This window comes from Anas acuta, chromosome 1 (assembly GCF_963932015.1).
Source record: "Anas acuta chromosome 1, bAnaAcu1.1, whole genome shotgun sequence".
Classification (NCBI taxonomy): Eukaryota; Metazoa; Chordata; class Aves; order Anseriformes; family Anatidae; genus Anas; species Anas acuta.
This window is the reverse complement of record NC_088979.1, coordinates 110,835,665-110,854,365: the sequence shown is the minus strand read 5'-3', so window position 1 is coordinate 110,854,365 and position 18,701 is coordinate 110,835,665. Positions and strand designations below refer to the sequence as shown.

At 35.3% G+C, this 18,701-nt stretch overlaps 1 long non-coding RNA gene across 1 annotated transcript in view; it reads right to left on the bottom strand.

Annotated features, from left to right (window-relative positions):
* Positions 1-1,753: 1,753 nt before the first annotated feature.
* LOC137861414 (uncharacterized) overlaps positions 1,754-18,701 on the bottom strand; it is a 31,425-nt gene continuing 14,477 nt past the window's right edge. The window contains exon 3 of the long non-coding RNA XR_011099585.1: positions 1,754-2,157. This is a non-coding gene — a long non-coding RNA (uncharacterized lncRNA). The remainder of the gene's footprint in view (positions 2,158-18,701) is intronic.

Here is an 18,701-nt window from a genome sequence, read left to right as displayed (position 1 = left end):
AACATAGGATTCCTGGTGCTGTGGCTTAGCTACTACTGTAAGCCTCCTTCAGCTGTCCACATGAGAAAGCCTGCTAATTGCTAGACTTATATAATTTAGGTTGGGAAGGACCTCTGCTCAAAACAGTAAGCTTGGATCAGGCTGCTCGCAGTTCCTTCAGTCAAGTTTTCAATATCATCAAGAACAAACACTCCACAAACTCTCTGGTCAACCTGTTCCAGCTCCACATCTGGGTATTCACCCACAGCACAGGTACTCTCCTACCTGTTTAAGGAAAGGTTGGACATAGTATTTATGGATGTGGTTTAGTGAGTGATACTAATGGTGGGGGGATAGTTGAATTCGGTGATCTTGGGGGTCTTTTCCATCCTGAATAATTCTATGACTGTACCCAAGACCTTCCCCCTCACTGGGACAGGTGAGAACAACCCCATTCCCTCCAGCTACACCCTAAAGCCCTGTACACACAGCCTGTATTGTCAAGGTTTCCCATGGTGGTCTCACTGGACTCAGCAGAAAGAGGCAAGAATCTGAGAGCAAGACTATCATGACTGAGATGAGGTATCCATTATTTGAATGCAATACTTGGTACAAGATCCTGTACTTTTTGATGCAATATGAAGTTGTGCCTCTGTGTGTATAAGTTTAATTTAAGATTCTGAATTTTAGTTGTAAGTCTTTCAGCATCAGAAATGTATTGTTGATTTGCTGGAAGTAACATGGGCATTAGAATTAAGACCATATTTGGTTTGAGAAATAGCTACCAGAGGTTTCTCATTCTGTCCTGGTCAGGCTGGCTTAAGAATGGCATCAGAGGGTCACTGATAAAAGCACAGACTGCATTATCACTGTACCTTACCCTAGTTATTCTAAGCTATATCCAGTTCCTCTTGTTTCTGTCACTGTCCATATCTCATTATTCATGCATACAACATTTTTTGACTAATTTACAGAGGATAGACACAAAATCTATCATTGAGCTGAAAACTGAGTATAAGCATTGCTAGAGTCATCATTATAAGCAGTTTAGACAGTAACATCCTACAGTGATTGCACAGTTGTCAAAAGAATTCAGTGGATGTTACCAAATGTTCAGCTACAAGGGACACTTTTCCAAGAATCTTCAGATTACTTTTATCTTGAGTTCAAGAGTTATGGAAAAGTTACCAATATTTCCTAAGTCCAACTATACAGATTCAAATCCTCTGGCTCCTTCTGGATATTACCAAGTTTCAGGCATCCAAAGCTTGAAGAAGATTCTAAATCAAATGTACCAACATATGTCCTGTGCCTCAATTTTATGAGTCACTGGGAATCAACCATTCCACAAACATCAGTGGAAGGGAGTTGGAAAAGCATACTTTAAAGTTAAGCACAACTACCTGAGCTGTTACAGACTAAAATGAAATGACTTAATTGCTATTGATGTTGTCACCACCTCTTATTCTTCTTATTAGCTGTAGTAGCTACTTACTCTTTGCTAGTTTCATTACAGTAGAGGTCTAGAGGTCCTCAACCATCAAGGGAAATTACATATATTTCTTCCTACAGTGAACCTTATTCTTCTGTCAATAGAGGTTATTTTGCTACAATAGAACTGTCCGACACTGTGCTTTCATTACACACTTTATTGCTGCATGCTCATTAAGTTCTCGTTAAACTTTTTTTTAACTATTAATATTTTCTAGAAAAAAATACACAATTGACATAATTGCAAATGGTAACAGCTTTTAATGCTGGCACTCTAGGGAATGTCTGAAACTATCAGGTTAAATTGCACAACAACATAACATTCATAAAAGAGTATCATAAACAAACACACACACCATGTATTAGGATATGCAGCTCTGGTTAACATGCATACTGGCACTCAGAAAAACCAAAGTAATACACAAGGAAGTGGAAAAATGAATATAAAACTAAAATGCCCAATTGGTGGGAAAAGAATGAAATTCTACACTTTTTACAAAAAAAATAACAGTAACTTCTCTGATTAAAATTCTTTAATCGTTAAATTTAATAATTTTTTAATCATTAAAAGATTGAAGAACCATTCTTTGAACTTACAGTAGAACAAAAAAATAAAATGGCTCAAGATGCTGTTGTTTTTCGGTTTTTTCTTCCCTCATGGAAATCGGTGTTTTAGCATTTCCAAAGCTGTAGAATGGAATTGAACACAGTATCACAATGGCTGCTTAACACATTATTAACTACTGAAAGAATTGCCCATGGAACTGTGACTTATTTGAAATAATGATTAAAAAAAAAAAAAATCATGACTACAACAACCAGAAGATTTAGTGCATTAAGTGTCTTCCTGGTAGGGCTTGCAGGGACATTTGGCAGAGATGTATGGTCTAATGTAGACAAAATCTTTGCCGTGATACAGAATGTTTTATTTAATTGCTGACTTGCTGTAAGACCTTAGATATGACCCATGTCTGTTTTCTTTCCATCATCTGCTGGTCAGGACTGCAAAGGAAGAAGTGCTTCCTACAGAAGGACCTAAACTGAAGAGATGGACCTGCTACTGTAACTGAAATCTGTATTCTATTAAAATTAAAACCAGCAATGTACTTATTAATGTTGGATAGTTACTAGAGCTAAATTGGAAAAACTTTGATAGAACTTATCTAAAAGAAAAAAAAAAGTATATTTTCACCTCTGTTTCATAAAATAATTGGAAACTACTCAGTATTAGGCTCCCAAGCTTGACATTTCTGAACAAATAATTTAATTAGGTATAATCTTTTTTTCTTAAAAAGAACATGAAAAACTGAAAAAATATTCTAATTGATCCTAAAGAGAATGTTGTAGATTTTTTTTTCAGCTTGTAATTTTCTGTTTGAAAGAAGTCAAATTCTCAAGTTTCCACCCTCTGTGCATCTCTAGCTACACCACTGACCATTCAGATCAACACTTTCCATCATAGGCTACATCCCTGCATCTGCAAAGCAGTCATTCCTCATTTCATTTTTAAAAAACACCACAGCATGTTATAACACAGTAAGAGATCTCTTGGAGATCAGTGTTGGTCACATTATATAAACATTCAGTATTACACAGCAATTTTGTGGTAGAGAAAACTGCAGAACTTGCCTTTTTATTTCTATTTGTTTTCTGAGTTCTGTGTCTTGTTGAAGTCCCATCCCTACAGCCCTCAGTCAAAAGCACCTTAATTATATGAAAGCTCAATGGGGTCTCAGCAGCAAATTACAAGTAAAAAGGAGGGAAATATCACAGAGATTGATGTTAAAGGGCACAGTCACTCGGGGGTCTCACCCTCACCAGAAGCTCAGATTCAAGACTATCAATCAAAGCCCCATTAGAAAACTTGTACATGGCTGACACTTTTTCCAGGGCCATTGTTACTGAGAGCTGCTGGGGAATCATTCTGAGAAAATCCACCTCCCAGAGGCACCGTGTGAAAGCCCAGGAAAAGCAGCAATGCTGCCCATGTCATGGAGGCAAAAAAGTTTTTCCCTTCCTTCTTGAGCATGCATGGCAAAAGGTAGGAGGAAGCAACTCCTGCAAGCCAAGTAATGATAATTTAGGTGTCGCAGCAACACAGGAAATAGAGGAGGGGACCACCTGTTTGAATGTATGTATCTATTTGTAGTTTTGTATCTATATTTGTATATTTGAATCTATATGTGTAGTTTTACATACACATTCTACGTACGTATACTCTCAGGAAAGGAAGTCAAATCTTTTAGCATAATAAGCTACAGTGCAAACTCCATGTGTCAGATCTCATTGAACGTATCACCAAGATCAAGAAATTTGACCCTTAACTGAAGTTAAGAATATTCCTATTATACTTTTAGATTTTTGGATTAGTCACAAAAAAAGTGATCCATAACATATTTTTCCTGTTCTTGTAAGACTATTTGTGTTACACTCTTTTCTCAAAGCTAGGGTATTTAAAATCTTTACTCCACCTGTCTCTGAACTATCAGGGTGATGTGTGGAGACTTCATTTTTAGAAAAGACGTCTTCTTCCAAATGTCATCAGTATATTTATGATTGTTGTATGTTTTATACCATAAAGAAAAAGAGTTTTCCTAAGATCTAGAGAATCCAGGGGAAAAAAAAATACAGACAATTTAAATACACAAAATCCATAAATATGATCTGTGTAATTATAATAGAGCAAAGATCTTTTAAATAAAAAATTACACATTGACCCAATGCTGCACTTACAAACTCTGATAGAAATAGAAATAAAAATCAAGCTTCATAAATCCTTAGCTATTGCTTAAGTTGCAGAATCATAAATGTTGGAAAAGACTTTCAAGATCATCTGGTCCAACTATCACTACTACCAACATCACCCACTAAACCATGTCCCTAAGCACCATGTCCAACCTTTATAAGGCTAAACTCTCTTTAAAAAAGGAATGAGGGACAACAGAAAAGAGAAAAGGGAAAAAGTTGACTTCTCTGTGACTTCTCTGTGAAGACTTATGAGTACCTAATTTCAGGCTGTTTCTAATACAGTGAAAACATTCGTTCTCAAATATCTTTTTTTTTTTTTTTTTTTTACATTAATCTGGATGGACTTGGATTTACAATACTTAAACAATGAAGTATTGCTTAAGTACTTAAGTACTTAAACAATGAAGTATTGTTTAAGTATTTGCTTACCTTTTCAAACCCATCACATTTTTTCACATAGCATAATCAAAGAGCTACATAAAAAAAACCTTATTGCTTATTATTTTATATTCTACTACTTTTGGATTTCTTATTTGTGCTATATGAGCTATTAAACCCCAAGTACTTGATATATTTCAGTGATTTTGATATTGTTGTGAACATTTCATAGCTGGGGGCTTCAAAGTTTAATAAACATTTCTAATGCAATTGGAATTGTATTATGAAGTACTACGAAAGTCAAATAAAATATTGTCTTATTAATAAGCTGTCTCAGTTGGAGATATATGCGCCATCTTCTAGAAGAAAGAAAAGCAGCAGTCACTGTGCAATAATAATTGAGAAGTCAAACTCAAGCAGCTATTTGAAATTTGGACAGCAAAACAAATTTAAAAAAATTTGCTTATTGATGTTTCCATTCTCACTTCCACTTCAAATCTCCTTTCACATGAAAATGGTTCAATTCAACATTTAAGACGCTGGTCAGTTTTTCCCCCATCTTTCTTAGATTTTAGCAGACAATATTTATTTGCCACAGGAGTAGAGGACAAACCATTCCCCCACTACATCTTTCAAAAAGTAACACTGATTTGACCTACTAGGATGTTCCTCATATGCTAATATGAATTCAGTGCTCTACGGAAAAGAATCTTTGGTACATTTCAGGCAGGACCATCTTCCCATTTCATATACAGAGTACATAACATTGTGACATTTTCAGTCTTTTTTCATTCTCAGGTAATTGTCAATCATCAATATTATAGATTGGGACTGGCCGGCATTATGACAGAATAAATACAAGTTTCAATACAGGCATTGCATAAGGTTGCTTCAACACTTTTGTTTTTTACTTTTTGTTTTCAAACAGATCGTAATGAGTACTGATGATAAAGTAGAAAAGCAGTATGCAAAAAATTTGGTGCACTATGGTAAATTAAAAATTCTATCGCTCTTTATGAGTATAAACTAGTACTACATGCAGTATACAGGTGACGTTTTAATTAATTTATATACAAATCTGAAAACAAAACGTAGAAAACCTACATGTATATGCTTCAGGTACTCAAAAAAAAAAAAAAAAAGGAGGAGGGAAGAATACAGAGCTGAAACAATCTCCCCTCCCCAACCTGCCTTAAAAAAAGAAATTTGTTCTTCAACTGGTTTAATCAAAATGTCTTATCGTTTCCCTGAAGAGTTCTCTCTTGCTGCTTCAGCAGAAATTCCATTCTCTCTTTGCCCTTCAATATGATGCTGTCTCGCAAGAGACCGTGGCCACTTCTATACTTTATCACCATCAGAATCCTTGGACGGTCTGTTTCTGGGACATTTGAAGGTTTTCTTTTCTGCTAAATTAGAAAATGATTCAGCACTATGATTCTCAAGTGTATTTTAAGATCATTGAAGGCACAGACCCCACATGAGTATTTCCATTTCCAGAAAGGGTAACCCTATTGAGTTAAATAAAACTTATCAGGTAAGTAAGGATTTGCAAGATTGAGCCCTTAATCTTTTTTTAAAAAGAGATATCTTGAGTTTTAGCACATAGATGACTACTACACTTAAAGACATTAAAAACAACATGCTACATTAAAAAAATAAAATCCAGCATAACCATCATGGAAATACTGCCTCAATGTAGGACGGCAGCAAATAGTTTCCAACTGGGTGGAAATATAGTAAGGGATAAGATTAATGAAGTTTACATAAACTGTGAATGGGTGCTCTAAAATTTTTATTCACCTTTATTATATATTGATATAATTGATAATAATTATTTATATGATATATAATATATATCAATGAATAACTAAAACCAATTCCACAACTGATTTGCACTGTTACCAATGTGAAATCTAGTACAAACTTGCAACACAACCAACTTTACTAACTAAGCAACACCTAGGCCAGATTTAAACTGTGTTTTACAGTGTACATTTTTTTAAGTTGAAAAAGGACAAAGTCATTTGATATATTATCTCCAAGGAAAAAAGTTCTACTGGAAGACAGTTTTAGATGTTTGAGGTGCAAATATGACTGCAGGGATAAGCAAGAGGGTAGCAGCTCTGCAGCTCAACTTGATTGTTAAAAACCCCCACTGCAGACAGTACTGACTGCCCCACCTGTCTGCTTGTCATCTCAGTGCCATCTTAGTGCTCACACTAAACAAGAAGCTACATGCGCAATTGCCACTCCCCATTCCACTCCCTATCCAAATTAATGCACCTCAGAGGCCCTGCAACAGAGCCAGAGTGAAAGGATAAGACTTTGTCCAGCTCTTCCCAAGCTCTTGCTCATGAAGTACCCTGAAGTACACCTGCTTTAAGGTAAGTGATCCAGGCAGGTTTCATGGGCCAGTTCAGAGAGCTCTGCCCTGTAAGTGAGCCCTTTCCATTACCCATCTAAGCAAGCTACTAAATCATCATCACTTGTGCACATCTGAGAACTACAGATCTGATTTTTATTTCCTTTAGTCAAAAAGTAGACACTCACTGTCTGGAGTTTGGGAAGGGTATTAGAAATGCATACCAATGCCTGTTTTAATGACTTTCCTCCACAAATTAGTCTCTAACGAACAAAAGAGTCACCATTCACACAGCTTCTTAGAAAAAAAAACACAAATGCCTCCTTGGCAGCTTTCCACTGCTGAAGTTCTGATGGCAGGTTAAAGGCTGACTTCCTTTTTTTCATAATATTCAACCATGCACCCATTTTGAATGCTCTGCATTCTTAGCTATGTCATTCCCGGAGAACATATTTCATGCAATTACCTTAGTTTTAAATGTACAAATCTATTGCAATTGCAGACAGACTCTGAAAGCAGGAAGCATGAAAATTCAGAAACCCAGAAGCCATACTAAAGATAACAGGACTTAAAACTAGTTTTCTGGGATCAGTTGGTTTTAGCTGTAGTAAAACGTTTTCAACGGAATAAGTATCAAAATTTTACTTTGACATTGTATGTCAACTGCCTACTTCAGAAAAGTATCTCAGACTTTTCTCTAACTTTTTAAAATATATGGATAACTTCATAGCAAGGCCATGAAGTAGGTGAGGCATCACGTCCTTCATACTAACCAGAAAGTCAGTTAGTGGTAATATGTGGTAGTCAAGGATGCACTTACAAAAAATAGTGATGTCCTCAATGAATCTGTACTCCCAGTAGACTTTTCACATGCATGAAAGTTTCCACAGTCTGCCAGAAGAATTCCAACAAGATTTTTCAAGATGAAAACAGTTTCAATTTAAAGAAAATAAAGACTTTTGAAATGAATGGCAAACTTGAATATATTTCATTGCAAAAATCTGAAGTATCTCAGGAGAAAAACATATCAAGTTTCAACTATTTTTTTTTTTTTAATTAAAGACTCGAATCTCATTATCACTATTCTTTCTGAACTTTAATTATTTGTGAACAGCAATAAAGAAAAGGAGTTGCATCATTTATGGATTAAAGACTTTTTTTTTTCCTTCCCTTTCCCAACGTAAAGAAGCACTGGAAAATGCCAAAGCTCATGAAATGAACCACAAGAATTTACAAGAGAAGGAATGTCTTAAAATTAAGCTGGTTCCTGTAAAACCATATCAAAGACAAGAGAGCAAACAGAACCAGATTTCTTTAAAGATGAGCAGCTCCACTGGAAGAGTTCAACCTCTTTTCCTTGTTCTAAATCTTTTAAATGGATTTTTCCCCACAGAAGTCAAACATTTTCCCACTTCAACTCCTTCCATTAACAAATCAAAACCACTGGATTTTTAAACAAGAAAAATGTGTTTTACAGTGATACAGTTCAAGAAAAGAAATGGCAAGATTTTTCAAACTGCTGGATTTTGATTAAAAATCACAGGGAGGAATATTCCAGCAACTACATCTGTTTTATTAGCTACTGTGATAATACATGTTTTTAATCTTGCTAATGTTCTAAAATACAGTGAGTACTTCAGGCTGCAGATGTTCCTGTCTAATATGCAAGAGGTTCATAAAACCTATTTATAAATAATGATGAAGACACGGACCATTAAGGAAAATGCAGCAGGAATGCAGCACTGTGCAGAGCCCCCATTACCCCTATTTTGTGTTGTTCTGAGGCAGCTCCCTCCTCCTCCTCTCATTCCCCAGCACTGCCTGGCCCTGCTGCACCATAAGTTAATCTTTGTGCAAGATTAACTCATTCCAACTCATTTTGCCTGTAGGAGTTCCTTCAAACAAGAAGTACGCTGGCAAAATTTACTCAGCATAATATAGTTTCCTTACAGTATTTGACAGGTCTGCATTAAAGAAATTGCAGCATTTAGATTTTAAGTCTTTGCAGCTATCCAATAAAAAGTAATGGTAGACATACCAATTGTGTCATTTTTATTGCAGTATGAATATTTACTGCCCTGGCTCTAGGATCTTACATTTCACTCTTGCGTACTGTGCAAGAGTAAAAATAAAAAGAAGTTGTGACTCTACTAGTCAAAGAATGCTTTTGCTGATGTTTTTTTCTTTTATATAATAGAAATTCAGCAGGATTAATGCTTAATTCACTATGTAGCAGGTATACCTCATTTTGGATTCCTCATAGGAATTATGGACTCAAATACATTAAACTTGTTAGAATTATTACCCCTTATTCTATTTGTTCCTTACTTCAGAATATGCCAAGATGCAATAGAATTTTGAATAACAGAATTCTTATATGCCTTCTGTAGCTACCTAAAGATCTAGAAAACAGAAAAGAAAAACTTGAGATGACAGTCTAACATAGTAATGTAGACTTAACCACGGAAAGTTCCTACATTTTCCAGTGTTCAAATGGAAATTAAACATTCACAGGCCATCAAGTATTGTTAGAAGTTACGCACCTGGACAATATAATCACAAAAACAGAACAGTGGAAAAACTCAAAACGCTTATAAATCTTACAAATGCTATACTGTTATATAAATAAATTATCTATTATTTAGAAACACTATAAACATTATATATTCTTCAGTCAAAAGTTAAGACATGCTGGGACTTGGAATTTTTTAGTACAACACTACCATAATAAGTAAATGTTATCTACCTTAGTAAAATGAAACACATCTGTTATTTGCAGTGGTGCAGTTAAACATTCTCCTGCATATCAAAGCTATTTTACTTTGCCTCTGACCACCCAACATGCTGCAACCTTATCAATCCACATCACATCAAGCCACATGAGTTCTGCTGCCCACAGAACTTATTTGAGAAACCAGAACTTGTTTTATGCTCACAAGATCAAGCGTGCAGATGCTCTTCAGAGCACAAGAGGATGAAGAGAGTCACTCTGTGTTTGCCACAGGGTGAGGATACCTGGTCTGGCCTCCTGCCCACGTATGCAGCTGGTTGTGGCACCAACCTGACAGTTACTCTACTTGTGCAGCTAACCAGACCTACATATTAGGGTTGGCTAACCCCCTACCAATCTGCTTGTAAATGCAAATACAGCTGTAAAGAAAACTTTTTGGAGGATGTCTTTACTGTGGAAAAACAGACTGTCAACATTATGGTGGCTGCTGTCACATCTCAATCTCAGCAGTTCATACACACAGCAAAAGTGAAAGAGACATGGTGATAGAAAGACATGGTAGACTACCACCTCCTAACCTTCTTTTTGAATACTTATATCAGAGAAAATGGGGAAAAAATAATGTTACATATATTAGCATATCATAAGAATAATTTACTGTACCCCTGAATTGTACAGTTGAGATATTTCTACTACAGGTAGGCAGCAATTTTACTTGCTTCCAAAGTATTATTCTGTAAATGATTTTTTTTTTAAACGTACAGTGCTCTTTCAAGTTGAATATATTTATTTAAACTTTCTTCAGGTAAAGAAAGGAGAAACCTTGAGAGCAACAACCTATAAGTTTCTAAGGGGAAAATGACAGAAGGTAGTTATTGATTAGAGTTAAAAAAAAATGAAATAAGAAATCACATTATATGTTCTAACGTTGTCCTTTTTCTCCCCTCTTGACTACTATGTTTAATAGTACTGGGAGAAATTTTCATTGTTTAATCAGGTAAGACTACTTTGCTAGGAAATGAGACAAGATACCAGAAAATATGACAGTTCTCCATTTTCTCTTGGTTATCATTCATTTGTAACACAGGAAGCTGTAGGGATGACATTACTTACATGGAGTGCTGCTCACTTTCTAAAGAACCTATAGTGTTTGCAGCTATAATTCCATTCATTTATGGCTAGTAGTAACAATCTGACCACGCTCACAAACCTGCTATGAAAATCACAATTATACTTGTGATTAATGGTAGACAAAGCAAAGACAAAGATAAAGATCCGCAGAAGAAAAATCACATTCAAATAAGTGGGACAGATTATAGTCATCTAAAAGCCATACCCAGGATCCCATAGTGCCAGCTTTCCTATTCACATGGGACGAAGCAAGGACTACTTCTCTTATCCTATTTGCACTTGGATACTTCTCCACCTTGCCTAGATTATGCAACTGTTTCTCCCTTCACTCTGCATCTCCAGATTTATTTTCACATATCCAAAAATGAATTAATATTGCCTTATAAGCTAGACTATTTTCTTTGCTGCCACTGCAGAAAATTATTATTTTTTTTAATATCACTTAGCTTGGTAACAGTTCTGCCACATTTCAGTCTTCCCTCTTCTCTGTCCTGCTCATCCAGTATTCTCCAAATGTCATGCATAGTTGCAACAGAACTCATCTAGCCTTCAATTAACTAGGTCTGGTAGCTGACCTTCAATATCCTTGATTTCATCTTTGAAAAAGTAAAAACTCTTATACAGAACTTGCCCTCATAATATAACTGTTCCACTTGGCTTTCACTCCAGGACACTATACATCCAATTTCTCACTGGTCACATAATATTATGTTTGGAAAGACCCATCTAAGACAAGTAAAATTGTTATTTCTGGAAAGTAACTTTTTTGTCATATTTGTTTTTAAATGTGAATAGGTAGTGAGGAAACTACATTATTATTACATTCATCTTTGCCAAAAGTGAGTAAATGTCACCTAATGCAGATGAAAAGGCATTTTCTTCAGAACTGCTGGGATACTGTTCACTTCTGGCAGAGTAATTATTGAGTAACCTCACTTCATATCTACAGCATTAATGATAAAGACCTCACGTACTCAACAAACCATGAGCCAATACAGAAATTTACCACTTGTTTTATCTTATTCAATGTCTGTCTTATGTTTGATGTTCCTGGGCTTACTTAAAGACAAACAAAAACAGCAAAAAAAAAACACACTTGTTTTTCAGCAAATGAGACTGTGTACATAAACAAGTTTTGCAAGAACTACTAACTGTAATATTCTGTGTCCCCCCCCCTCCGCCCCTTTTGTCTTATAAATAGCTACAAACAGAGGGAAATAAATTCTCTTTCTTTCTTCTAAGAGCTTTTTTTGCCTGGGTACAACAGATGTTGTTTCCACAAATTAGTTTATAATTTCTTTCATAACTCAGTCAGAACAACCCTTCAATTTATAGTCAGGGAAAAGATTTAGTGCTGCACATAATTCTTGTAATTATGTAACAAAACTGCACTTTGCTAGATGAAAGCCTTGGCTATCAATCATTCAGTTTAGTGTATGGGCAACTTAATCTTCTGTTACACCAGCTGTGCATAGATCAGCCATATACACTGAGGATTTGTTAGATTTCCATAGTATGAAGTGTAAATGACTACTGTGATAGGTAACAGATAGGCAGGCAGTAAGCAGGCCAGCTAGAGAGTGTTAAACTGCAACAGCAAAGTAATTAGGGATGCCACACACAGCAACTCCTGCCCCCATACCACTTGGGGAGATGACTGGAAAACACGTAGATACTACTCATCAAAATATCGTCAGCAGCAATAAAGCATATACAGTTCCTCTCCTTAAAATATCCAGAACTTTGCTAGTTCAAAAAACAGAAGATGAAATAATAAAACTGCTTGCACAGCTTAGGTCAGTGATATGGAGACTGGTGGATCCTGGGCTTTGAAGTTCATCTTGAAAACTGCAAAAGTCACACCATAAAATAAAAATTAGCAGGTAGTAAGCAAGCAACACTGCCATTAACATTACTGAAAATATTGGTCATGTAGTTGTAGCAGCAGGATTTTTTTTAATTTATATTTTAAGAAGATGATTTAGGTAAGTGAAAAATCAATTTTCACTGTTACATAAAGGGGTTACATTGTCAACCACTGAAGCTGAAGTTGCTAACACAGGTACAGAATATAAAGTACACTGAAGTTTCTCCATGAGGTTACTTACATGTGCCTGAAGACAAGTGACACTCCAGGGGTTACCACATGTTTTAAAGGAAACTGATTAGCCCCATAAAATAGGCTTACTGCATGCCTTCAATAATCCATCTGGAATCATTATGTGGTGTCTGGATACACTTAATGCATCTTTCATACTAAAATGCTGCAGGGATAAATGCATTAGAAATTCTGACAGACCAAGTATTTCGGAAGAAGTAGCACAAAAAAGTCAATCACAAAACGGGGAACTCCTTCCCCCATCTCTTTTTCATTTTTAAAATGGATCTTAGATGGCATTGGGGCACTAAAGTTGTTTGTTCAAGTTCTGAAACAGCTGGATTCACACAGACTTTGAGATGTTCTTTAGATTTATAACTTCTCCAATGTTGGATGGCACAAATCCTTCCTGCCTCATCCAGCCCCTTTTTATAAATTAAAAGCAACAAGTTAAAAAACAAACAGGAAACTCTGTTTGAACAAAAGAAATCACGTTTTTAATATGAGGATGGTCAAACACCAAAACAGGTTGTTCAGAGAGGTTGTTGAGTGTCCATTCTTGGAGAGGGAAAGATGTCCTGGGCTGCCTTCTAGGAGCAGGGGAGTTGGACTTGACTCTTTTGTGATTCTCCTTGACTTAGAGAAACAAGAAACATGGGAAGATGGTTTTCCACTCACATGAGTTACAACATACATTGCTGATGAATAATTAGAGTCCTTTGGCTCATATCCACTCTCAAACATGACACTGAAATAACAGAACTATGTCTCTTCTATTTAAATTCCTTTCTGATAGATCAGGAGACAAATTCAGGAAAAAGCTATGCAATTTTGATAGCATCAAGCCCCAAGACTAGCTGTAGACTATTTGAATACAACTTCCTCAAAGTTGTGAATTGGTGAGTGCTGAAAGCCTCCAGGAAGAATCAAAATACATGTAGTTCAAACGAATTCCAGTTAATGGTTACTAGACACACACACACAAAAAAAAAAATAAATCTCACACAAACATGAGTTAAGCTCAGTAATTTAAATGACAGAAATCCTAAATGCTGTTGGATATCCTCATATTTTCAGTTTTTCAAAAGCCAATCAGTTAGCCTAGACAGAGGCTAAGCTGTAGAAGTAGGTTCTGATCCACATCCTTGACCCTCCTGAAGTTAGGAAATCTAAATTTGAATATTGTCAACTTTTACTCAGCAGAGTAAAGTCTTTAACTTTTCTTATACAACCTGTATATTAAAAGCCCATTATTCACTGCTTTCAGCTTTTTAATATTAGTGAACTACCTTTTCATTTTACAACCCTGTCCATTACACATAAAAAAAAAGATCAGAATTGCAAAATACATGAAACCTGCACTTCACGTTATTACCCTGAAGTCATAAAGGATGAACTGATAATGACTTTATTAAGGCTGCTGTCAGTATTTTTCCTATCACCTGGAAATAATGATTCAATAAATATTATGTTAATATTAAGTTAGAAACGCTCCATAAGATTCAAAGGAATAAAGCAACCCTGCCCACTCTCATGCTGCAGTTTTTCCACACATGCAGCAGGTATGAGTCAGTCTTTATATAGCAATTTCCCTCACTGCAACAAAATTGCTCTCTTTGGTGTGAGGGAAACCGTACCTCAGTAAAAATAATTTATCACGAATAGAAGACAATTTTCCCTGGTCTTTCAAAACACAGGAGGAGGAGGAACATACTTCTAACCAGGCAGGGGAGCTCACTGAAGAATTCATGTGATGGGTGACTGCTGTACATAGGAAAGGAATAAGAAATACCAAGACATCCTGTGGTCATGACTAGATTCTCACAATGTTGACATGAAAAATTAAGACTGTCACAAATACCAAGACAATGGAAGAAAACACACATACCCAAACACACATACACTAAAATAAACAAAAAAATCTAGGCTATGTAGAAGAAGTAGGAAGCCTGCTCCTGTGAACATAATTGAAAAAGATGCATAATTTGAACATAGTATGCGGTTTAGCAATACCAGATTCAAACAGCAATCTCAGAAGTAGCACGATAAGCTGTAATTTATCTTTATTCACAAGATAAAGAAGAATCATGGATAAATCAAAGGTGATAACCCATTCTTACAAAGTTTAGCACAGTTGGGAAGATATCAATGCTTAAAACATAACAAAAAAGCCCACAAGATTTCAACTTTTGTAGAGAGTCCTAATTATATTTCACTTATAACATGAAAGGAAAACAAGAGCTTACCAGGAAAATTCCATGCTGCTTCTCATGCACTTCTGGAAAATTCACTTCTGAGTTTTTTGACTCCCAAACACATTTAGAGCAACAATTGCCCTCTCTCCTCACGTACTACACTGCTTTTCATTACTCCATTTATTTTTGGTAGAAGTCAATCACAAGGAGAAAGGTCAGGTATTAAGGAAAAAAGTTGCACATGCAAAAACATACTATGCTGATGCATGCACTTTGATCATATAGGTTTGACTTGTGTGTACTGAAAGCTGAAGGAACAAGAAGATTTGAATTAAGTCCAGAAGCAAGAGAGGACTTTGTATAGCAAAATGCATTTCAGTCCATTCACTGAAAGAGGTGAAATGGTAGCCTTTCATGTCTTCTCAATCCTGTGACCTCCATGATTTACTACTTTGAAAATTAATCCCCTCTGAAACATGTTTTACTGAAATCAGTATGACTGTTAGAGTGGTTCCATTCAAAATTAATTTTATTCTACTGCTTGCTTCTGCGCAAATATTTTGTAAACAATTATTTCATAACAGACTATCTTTGGATTTGCAGAAGTTTAAGTACACACAATAGTTTACAAAAACAACTAAACCTTAAAACATAATCTGAAAAATAAATCTTTGTTTTCAAACTAGCTCTCACAGCACCCAAAACATTCAGTATTCAATAGCAGTTAATAAAATTTATCTTCTGAATTATCATTGATGTACTAGTAAGCTTTCAAGAACAGGTTTCAAAAAGTAGTACTTTGAACTGATAATTTTATTAACCTTATTCTTAATTCATAATTTATCAAAAGTTAAAAATAAAAAATCACTGTACAGAATAGCTACAAGCTGGAGTAATTACAATCTTATCCAATAAATTCAACAGAAGTGTAAGAGTGGTTGCTATCATGAGCCACTGGGCTCACTGCCCTCAAAAGGACAGACTCAGATAAAGGAAGAAAAAGTTTTCTATGTGGATTGAGAAATTCAGAACAAAAAGGAAGCAATTTTATTAAGACAAAAGAGCATAAATACTGGGTGGAAAGGGTGTCCCAAAACACCACCATTGATAAAATACCGAGAGTATTTGGATATGTAAAGGTCTTATAAAGAAATACAGAAAAGGATTCGCCAAAGAAAAGCATGTGTTAAAGATTAAGAAATGTACAAATAGAGCAAGAAACACGTGGAGACTGATTTAGACATTGCAATTTAAAAAAAAATCACAAAAATGTAAAAAAAAAAAAATTAAAAGATGATGAAATAGCATAAATTAAAGATAATATATCCAAGCTGCACAATAAAATACTCTGCAACACTCTGTACAGCACATCATGTTGAACAGAGGAAGAAATGTAAGGGATAGGGAAAGTTTAAATAATTCCAAAACTGATGTGCAATCACAGTTTTAAACACTGTGCACAATATCACATAAAACTGTAGTCCAAATAGTAAGTAATTTATAATAAATTTAGTGAAACATAACATCACATCACACTGAAAAATTAATGCAGGAAAAGAAGGATGGAGCAGCAAAAGGAGAGATACAGGCCAATCTGCTTTCACTAGCCCAGAATGCTTTAAAAATGAGTACTGAAGAAAAACACAGATTAAATTCAAGTGAGGAAGATAAAAGTAAGAACAGAATATCTAAACAGTTTGTTTTGGAGAAAAAAAAAAAAAGTCAGCAGTTCAGACCTTCTTAGAAAATGTTCTCTCTCTCAAAAAATAAGTATACATTAATATTCTCTACTTAGAATTAAATGGAACACCACATCTCTAGTGCTATGCAGTATATCATCAAAACGTAGAGGATAAATATTATTACAAGCTTCTTAAAATGAGTTAGTTTAAGGAAATTATGACATTCTCCTTTCAAGGTTCATAATGCTGGGAGAAAACACTTCATGAAGTTCCTGAAGTACTGGATGTTATTTAGTATATTCATGAATATACTAAATGGGACAAGAGCTACAAAGAAAATTCTTGGAAAACAAAATTGTGAGGAACAGGCAAAAGGACTGGAATTAAATGTGAAAGAGATGAAGATTGGAGTAATAAATTATTATACTTTCAAATTATAAATCTAACATACTACTTGGGGACTAAAGATGTTAATCTCTATTATAAAATCAGAGCTAGAGAAAGGTCTGTGTTTTACTCAAAAGCAGAGTAACTGCATGTCATAAACATACTGTGTCTGTGAAAAGGCCAATGGTATCATCTGATGCACAATGTAAATAACTTTCAGAAAATAATAATAATACAGTAGAAATCAATTTCCTTATGTATTGATGTGAAGTCTTCATACAAACACTCAATTGCAGTCACTTCTGCAGAAAGATGATGTATTCCAGTGGGAAGAGAGAGATCTACTAGAACTGCAAGACAACAAGCCTATTTTACAAGACAGCATAAGAATACAACTGGTTTTCAAATGCAGGCTGAGATGTTGCATTTAAATATGAATGATAGGTTAATTAAAACAGATACCACATTGTGGACAGCAAAAGGGACTTCTGGGTAGTGTTGACATGAAAGGAAATAAATATAAGTTTACTATTGATGTTTAATCTGGAAATTAGATGACTGTTTCTAATCATTATCTGAATTTCTGAGCAGCAAGAAGTGCAAAACATTAATTTTAAGCTAGAATATGGTAATGATCCTATGATATAGTAAAAAGTATTATAAATCAAAACAGCATGTGAATTTTATGACTCAATAGGTACCTCCATTTCCATTCTTCTAAGCAATAATGGCTATTTCAGATCACTTTCTGAAGTACCTGCCCTGCTCACACCTCAGTATCAAACTACTACATTTGAAAAACACAGCATAGAAAATAGCAGTTTCTAAGACTGGACACACACACACGACAACTCAAAACTCTTAAGAAAACCTGGAATAGAAAATGGTTTCTAAAAGGATGTGGGGGAAAAAAACAAACACACACACTGTGACCCAAAACTCTAAGAAAACCAGGAAACAATATCAAACAATATCATGTGGAGGAGTGGAAGCTATGAAAACTAGGCAATCTGGCACATCCCTATTTCTTAACAAATAAGAGCATGGGCAGCTTGTTCAGAATGCTGGGCTGTGGTCAGAACCAGGTGTGTCAGAAGCAGCAGAAAAGATAAAAATTTCCTGATGTTTTCCTGATTATTATTGAGCAACACTAAGCTGATGTGAACACCCGTCAGAACTGGCACTGAGCCAATCTGTATTTAAAAAATACAGTTTCATATTTCTTGTTTTATGAATTCTAACATGGAATCCAATAAATGCAGCCTAAACATATAACTTTTCTGAATTACACTGAAGTATGTGATCCATTTCTCCCTACCAGTTTTGTTTTCTCATTTTGCACTGCATGTGTTCCAGCTTAACGCACATCTCCAGTCTTTTGATTAAAAGTAATGATCCAGGCAATTGTCAAAGCATGTCTTGAACTCACTGACCCCCAAATACCAGAACAGATATAGTATAAAACTATTCTGATGATGTTTCAGTTGCCCACCTCTGAAGCAAATCCTTTAGGGAAAAT